General features: G+C 42.6%; 1 protein-coding gene across 9 annotated transcripts in view; it reads right to left on the reverse strand.

Moving 5' to 3' along the window:
• Positions 1-5,581, reverse strand: part of FRYL (FRY like transcription coactivator) — a 314,599-nt gene extending 309,018 nt beyond the window's left edge. For all 9 annotated transcript variants that reach the window (XM_069105195.1, XM_069105197.1, XM_069105194.1 and 6 more), the window contains exon 1: positions 5,273-5,581. The gene's annotated coding sequence lies outside the window, so the exon portion shown is untranslated. The remainder of the gene's footprint in view (positions 1-5,272) is intronic.
• Positions 5,582-7,671: the final 2,090 nt, after the last annotated feature.

The raw sequence follows: 7,671 nt of genomic DNA on the forward strand, positions 1-7,671 counted from the left end.
AGGAAGGAAGGAAGGAAGGAAGGAAGGAAGGAAGGAAGGAAGGAAGGAAAAAGAATGCCTATTGCCAACACTATGATACCCAGCACATCAAATCAGTCCAGCAATACATATATCTTGGACAGGCACTGTAGAGCCAATAAGTAGGGCAATCAACAGACAATAAACAAAATCCCACTTTAAAAAAAAAAATACCAGTGTTCTTCTGTTGATACTATATGACTTTAAATAGAATACTACAATACCAGAAAAATCCAAGTATCAGGTGAACAAGAGTCAATGGAGAAATTTATCTTGGGCCAATTATAAACCATTAAGTTTGACTACAATTGCTAGAAAAGTTCTAGAATTCATTATTAAAGAGATAGTAAAAGGAAAGGAAAGGACATAATCAAGAACAACCAACTTTATTAAGAACTGGACAAAGAGAAGGATAGGGGCTACAGTTGTGATTTCACTTGTATAGGGAACTCCCCAGTGAGGAAACTACTTCTCTACCAATACTAGTCACCTTCTTCGTGGTTTTTAGAAAGTGGCTTACAGAACAGACAGATTAAGTTATTTGTCCAAGGTCAGAGAGCCAGTAATGTCCCAGAGGTAGGACTTGAACCTAGGTCATCCTACTACAAGCAGATTAGACTTTTTTTTTTTTGCATTTAAAAATATGTGGAAAATATCTGTCTTCCTAAAGAATTTAACGTGATTTTTTTTTCTGATTTACATTTATAAAAGTTGATTTTGGAAACCTATTTTACCTTCTTCTACCACACTACCAGTACTTCCTTGATATCACTGTCCTCACCAACATTTTGTAGAAGCATAGATGTTGGAGCTTGAAGGGATTGTAGAGACAATCTAGTCAATTCCCCTTATTTTACACATGAGGAAAATGAAGCTCAGAGGTTAAGTGATTTATAAAAAGTGACAGAGGTAGAAAGTAGATTTGACTTTTAGAGCCAAAAATAATAACAAAATTCATCCAGAGGAACAAAAGACCAAGAATGTCAAGAAATGACAAAAAATATAAAGGGGACTAGCAATATCAGATCTCAAATTATACTACAAAGCAGTAATTATGAAAATAATGTGGAACTGGAAAAGAGTGGTTTGATAAATGAAATAGATTAAACACACAATATACAGAAGCAAATGAGCACATAACCTAGTGTTTGATAAACCCAAAGATATGGCTATTGAGGCAAAAACTCACTATCTGCCAAAAACTGTTGGGAAAACTAGAAAGCAGTCTGGCTGAAAGTAGGCAAACAACATTTCACACTGTATATCAAGATAAGTTCAAAATGGGTACATGATGGGAAAAAAGGGTGATAACATAAGCAAATCAGGGGATCACAGAAAAAAGTTTCTTGTCAGATCTATGGATAGGGGAACAAGACAGGGAGGTTCACAGGAGGTAAAATGAATAGCTTTTATTACATTATTTTTGAAATGAATTTATATTTATTTTTAACATTCTTCTTTAAATTTTGAGTTTCAAATTCTCTCTCCCTACATTACCATTCCTACTCCACCCATTGAGAAGTCAAGAAATGTGACATTAATTATGCATGTGAAATCATGTAAAACACTCTATATTAGCCATGTTACAAAAAGAACAAGAAAAAGAAGTGAAAAAAATCATGCTAATTTGATTACATTAAATTAAAAAGGCGTTGCAAAAATAAAACTAATGTAGCCAGAGTTACAAGTAGGAAATGGAGGGGGAAGAAGATTTACAAGTTTCTCTGAAAGGGCTCATTTCTCAAATATACAGAAAACTTATTAAAATAAGAATCATTTCCCAATTGATAAATGGACAAAGGATGTAATAGGCAGTATTTGGAAGAAGAAATGAAAGCTATTAATAGTCATATAAAAATGCTCTAAATCCTGAGGTAAAACCTCACATCAATCTGACTGGATAAGATAACAGAAAAGGAAAATAACAAATCATGAAGGAGATATAGGAAAACAAATATACTAATGCACTGTTGGTGGAGCTGTGAAATGGTCCAATCATTTGGGGGAACAATTTGGAACTGTGTTCAAAGTACTATAAAACTGTTCATATTCTTTGACCCAGTGCTAGGTCTGGATACCAAAGACATCAAAGAAAAAGGAAAACGACCCCTATGTGCAAAAATATTTACAGCAGCTCTTTCTGTGGTGGAAACTGAGGGGATACCCATCAATTAAGAAATGGCTGAACAAGTATGGTATATAATTATGATGGAATACTATCGTGCTATAAGAAACAATTAGGGGGCGGCCAGGTAGCACAGCAAGTAAGTGCACCGGCTCCAGTGTTGAGAAGACCTGGAGATCGAATCCCGGGCTCTGACACTCAGCACCACACCCAGAAACACCTGGCCGTGTAACCTTGAGCAAGCTACTTAACCCCGATTGCTTTAAAAAAAAAAAAAAAAGAAAGAAACAATTAGATAGTTTCAGAAAAACCTGGGTAGATGTATATGAACTGATGCAAAGTTAAGTGAGCAGAAGGAGGATACTGTACACAGTAAAAAGCAATACCATAATGATAATCAATTGTGAAAGACTTAGCTACTCTGATCAATACAATGATTCACAAAAATTCCAAAGAACTCATGATGAAAAAATGCTATCCATATCGCCAGATAAAGAACTGATGGACTCTGAGTGCAGACTGAAGCATGGGTTTTTTTCCCTTTAATTTTTCTTGCTTTGTTTTATTTTATTTTTTGCAACATAGCTAATGTGGAAACGTTTTGCACGACTTCATAAACATAATGGGTATTGTATTTCTTGCCTTCTCAATGGGTGGGGGAGGGGTTGAGGTAAAGAGAGAATTTGGAACTGAAAATAAAAAATTTTTAAAAACCAAATTTGAACTCAGTTCTTATGACCTCAAATCTAGCTAGCACTCTTTCCTACTATATTATGATGCCTCTGCAAGAGATTTAAAAACTGAAAATTGAAAAAGAATATTTCAATGTAACAATGAAAGATATTTAATGACATAATTATAAATCAGTCTTGAACTTTGTATTTCACTGATTGTTGTCCAGAAAGCAAAAGTGTAATGGTTCAAATAACTGTATCAACTTGGACTGCCTTTCAAGGTTCCTCACTATAACTGCCTTTTTGCTTGAGGGTCTGCCTACTTCTATTATAGTTTCCTACCTGTTCTTAAACTTATTTGTAAAAAAGGAAAATTGTTGGGTAAAATATTTGTAGGGTTAAAAAAAACACCTGTTCCTCAAAAGTTGTAAGATACAAAATAATATAATAGAAGAGACAGAATGCAATGCTACTTCTGATCATGAAAGTAACTAGGAAGTGTCACATAATACAAACACAGACACTTTTAAGAGTACTATTTTACACATAAGATTTAAGTACTACATACTTCACAAGAAAGTAAAATGCTCAAAAACACGAGGTGCATAGGAAAGCATCACGTTTATTTCCAACTATTAGTGTCATCTATCCTTCATCACTTTGCCTCCCTCACTGCCTTATGTTTTGCTACTTTGAATATATTTGCATTTATTCACTTTATAGTTGCATATATTTATTATATATGTACTTTTATCTCCTCCAGCCGAATGTAAGTTCCTTGTCTGTAGAATTGTTTCATTATTTGTGTTTGTATCCCACAGCCTAGAATAATGCCTGAACGCTAACCGATACTTGTTGATTTATTTCTAAATAAAGTTTATGTGAAACATATACCATGAGTTAGGAACAGAAAAAAAGAAAATCAGTACCTATAAAAGTGAAACAGGGCAACAGAAAAAGTCGTTTTATCAATAATGAATTTGATAGTTCCTAATGCCCAGGATTAACAATTTCGTCAAGTAGAAACTGTAAGGAAGACTATGGTATTTTAAAAAACCCAACTTTGTTTACTGCAGCAAAACTTGTTTTAAATAGCAAAGCCCTTGTTCCATTCTGGTGAGTTTTCATCCTTCAAAGAGGGAGTGAGCTCAGTCGATGAATTTCGGAAATTCTTTTCTCAGTTCAATGTTGAAATGAGGCAAACAGTGTGCCTTCTCGAAGAGCTCTTCTCACCTGTCCCCACAGTTACTTTGGCCTGAGGGTGGCAAGGAAAGAGTGATACTATCTCTCACATCCGAGGACAGACACTGATTAAGCTCTCACCGCACAAACGAGATTCCGCTGAAGCCAAGGGCAGTACAGACCCACAGCATCAAGGGAACCTGATGCCCGGAAGCCGGGGTCCCGACAAACAAGGGCAGGGGGAGACTCAATCAAGTTGTCAAAAGAAACCTCGGGTGCCTCAGGAACCCCACGACAGAGTGAATTCTGGACCACGGGCGAGGGGACCCTGAAGCCGGCGGAGCCAGACTTGTCCAGGGCAGGCAGACTCCGAGTGCAAGGAAAGAGACAAGGGAGGATTTCGTGGCGAAGTTCTTCCCGTCGCGAATGGCCCGACAGCCCGACCTGGGGATGAGGGCGGGCGGTGCCAGCTCCTGGGCCATCCCTGGATGGGCGTCCGGGCACTACTTCCATTAAGCCTGGTTCTGTCTGGCGGTCCACAGCGGCGGAATGCTTTCTCTCCCCTTAGACGGGGAGCCCCAGGAGGGCAGAGATGGTCTTCTGCCTTTCCTTTGTATCCCGGAGCAGAGAGAAGCGCGTGGTCCAGAGCGGGGCGCTTAATAAACTGCTAGTAGACTGGCCGGGCCGAGGAGGAGGAGGGAGGCGGGCGGGCGGAGACCAAGGCTGCTACCCAACTTCACTCCCTCCTCCTTCTCCTCTTCCTTCTCCTCCTCCTCCAGCCGCCGCAGCCTGGCACCACCAAAGGCCGAAACCCCCTCCCCTCGCCCCCCACAGCCCAGACAGAAGCGATCTCACCCCCGGCCCCGACGCCGCCCCAGCCCCTTCCACCGTTCCTTGGGCACTCGCGGCCCGGCTCGGCGGCGGAGAAAAGCGGCGGCGCGACCCCAGGGAGGGGGGCGGGGAAGGGGAGGAAGGGAAAGGCCCAGACGCGGAGCGAGGAGAGAGGAGAGGAGGAAGGGGCTCCTCCTCGGGCCGCCGCCGGGGTTCGACATTCGTTAGCAGCAGCAGCAGTGCCGGGGTGGGTGGTGGTGGAAGCTAACCCCTTCGGCCCCCTCCCCAGCCGGACACCCTGGGCCGGAGCCGGGGCCACAGCAGGCGAGCATCCATCCTTGCCCCGCGCCTCCCGCACCCAGCAGCGCCAGCCCAGAGAGTGAGCCGAGCAGAAGAGAGAAGAGAAAGTGAAATGAAGCGCCTTCTGCTCGGCGACACCTACCCCTCCTTACGAGCGCTGCGCCCTCGCTCCCCGGCGCCGCCAGTCCGTCCGGGCCCCGGGCGCCGCTCTCCTGACAATGGCGCGTCCCCTTTAAGGAACCGTCCGATCTGAACCAGTTTAGTCGTTCAACCTCCTTCCGACTCCGGTTTTCCCCGATTTCTCTCCCACTAAGCCCGGCGATCTTTTGGCTGTGGAAGCAAGGCTGGCTCAATCCTCTCCTCTGCACCCTTTTGATTGGTGCGGGGCGCTCCAACAGGAACAACATTCGTTTCCCCTGAATGGATGGTCCAGCCGCCCTTCCGAAGTCCACCTACCTCTAGCCTTCCCTTTTGCATCGGTTGGTCCTCGCTGCTATCACTCAAGGAAATCTCTTCTGGCATTGCTCCAGTGAGCTGACAATCACCCGCATCCACCCCCACCTCCGGATGCTGAACTTTACTCTTATTGGTGAAGGGCCACCTTCCTGTGCATCTGATTGGACCAAAGGAGAACGAGCCTCACTCCCCTCGCCTTTATCACTCAGCCAGTACCGGTTTGAGAATAGCTGCTGCTGTTGGTTTGCTTTCTCAAAAAAAGAGATGTTTTCAGCGCCTTTTCTTTTAAACAACAAAAACGGGTCGGTATAGAAATTCGTAAATTTGCTGGAGGAAGGCCGTAAGTGAGGATAAAAATATTCAAGATGTTCTCCAAAACTGTAAAATTCCCCAGAAGCAAAACTACAAGTGGCGTTGGGAACAGCAGCTTCTGACCCCCTACCCCCACCCCCGACTTCGTCTGGTGTAGTACAACCAGGTGCCTGAAGTACTCCCAAGTCTGACCCTGGGGCGTTCTGGTACCTACTGAGCTACCGACCTCACTCTTTGTTCCACAAGTCCTTATGAACTCCCTATCCCACCGGCGAACTTTGAGACAAGTCACTTTAATTTGTTTCTGCCCCTTAGTTTTCACGCTGCAGAGAACTTACAAACGATGTGAAATCCGTGTTTGATAACCTTGTTGAATAGATAACTTTACACCCTCCTGAATGTTCACCTCTATGGGTTAGGGATGGATGTATAGGATAGTGTCCCCTTGATGACTAATTGTGAATCTAGCATAGATGGACTTAGAGTTAACAGACATCAGTTGAGTTTGGAGCCCATCTCTGACTAGCTGTGTGACCAGTGGGTCAAGTCACAGCCTCTCTGAGTTTTGTTTTCCTCATCTTTAAAATAAGAAACTTTGGATTGTAGTTCAGTTACATCCGACTCTTCATGAGCTCTTTTTGGAGTTGTCTGGGCAAAGATATTGAAGCAGTTTGCCATTTCTTTCTCCTGTTCATTTTACAAATGAGGAAACTGAGGCCAATAGGGCTAAGTGACTTGCCCAGGGTGACACAGGTGATAATCTAATCCTAGACTGGATTTGAGCTCCAGTCTTCCTTATTCCAGGTCCGGTGGTCAATTTACTGTGCCACCTGGTTATCACTTAAGATTGCAGCTTAACGGATACCTGTCGTACTATATACCTACCTCATAGGACTGTAGTGAAGATCAAATGAGATAAATATAAAGTGTTTTAAAGTTATGTAGATACCACTTATTAATTTATTTAAATTTCTTTATATTTGCAGAAGAATAGAGAAATTCCTGGAGGGTTGCAGCACATTACCAAACTCACTGCAAGCAAAAAGAAATTTGGTATACAGCTACTCTACACAAGAATGTATCTGATGTGTGTATATGATATAAGCAGTTTCTTGGGGGAGATGTATCATTAAAACTGATGTATAGTTATGTATAGTTTATATATAGTTGATGAGGAGCAAAGACAACTGGTGTGCTGAGATGTGATTGACTCATTCCATTTTTCATCTGCAGCTCTGCCAGGTTTCAATTCCAAGGAAGAAAATAAGATGCCCTTTCCAGGATAAATTCATTACTTCTTATCTAATCACTATGCTCCTAACTCAAGCCTTGGATCCTACCTCCCTCAGCCTCTTCTCTCCTCTGATTGGAGGGCTAGAGGGGGTAGGGTACTTCCAAAGCTTTCCTTTATAGAGGGCAGAAATTGAACTTTACCACCAACTCCATTTTCCATCTGTGGCTCTTCCTGCTTTCATCTCCAAGAAAAAAGATGCCCTCATTTTTTGGGTACCTCCCATTGTCACCTCAATTTGTATCCCCAATGCTTAGCACTTTACCGCACATATGCTACTTGTTGATGAGTCATTTTCAGTCATGTCTGACTCTTCCTGACCCCATTTGGGGTTTTCTTGGCAAAGGTACTAGAGTGGTTTGACATTTCTTGTTCCAGCTTATCTTACAGTTGAGGAAACTGAGGCAAACAGGGCAAAGTGACTTGTCCAGGGTCACACAGCTAGTGTCTGAAGCCATTTGCACTCAGGAGGATCAGTCTTT

This window comes from Petaurus breviceps, unplaced genomic scaffold (genome assembly GCF_028583685.1).
Source record: "Petaurus breviceps papuanus isolate PSGF00001 unplaced genomic scaffold, PetGlider_PUasm1.0 76, whole genome shotgun sequence".
Taxonomy (NCBI): Eukaryota; Metazoa; Chordata; class Mammalia; order Diprotodontia; family Petauridae; genus Petaurus; species Petaurus breviceps.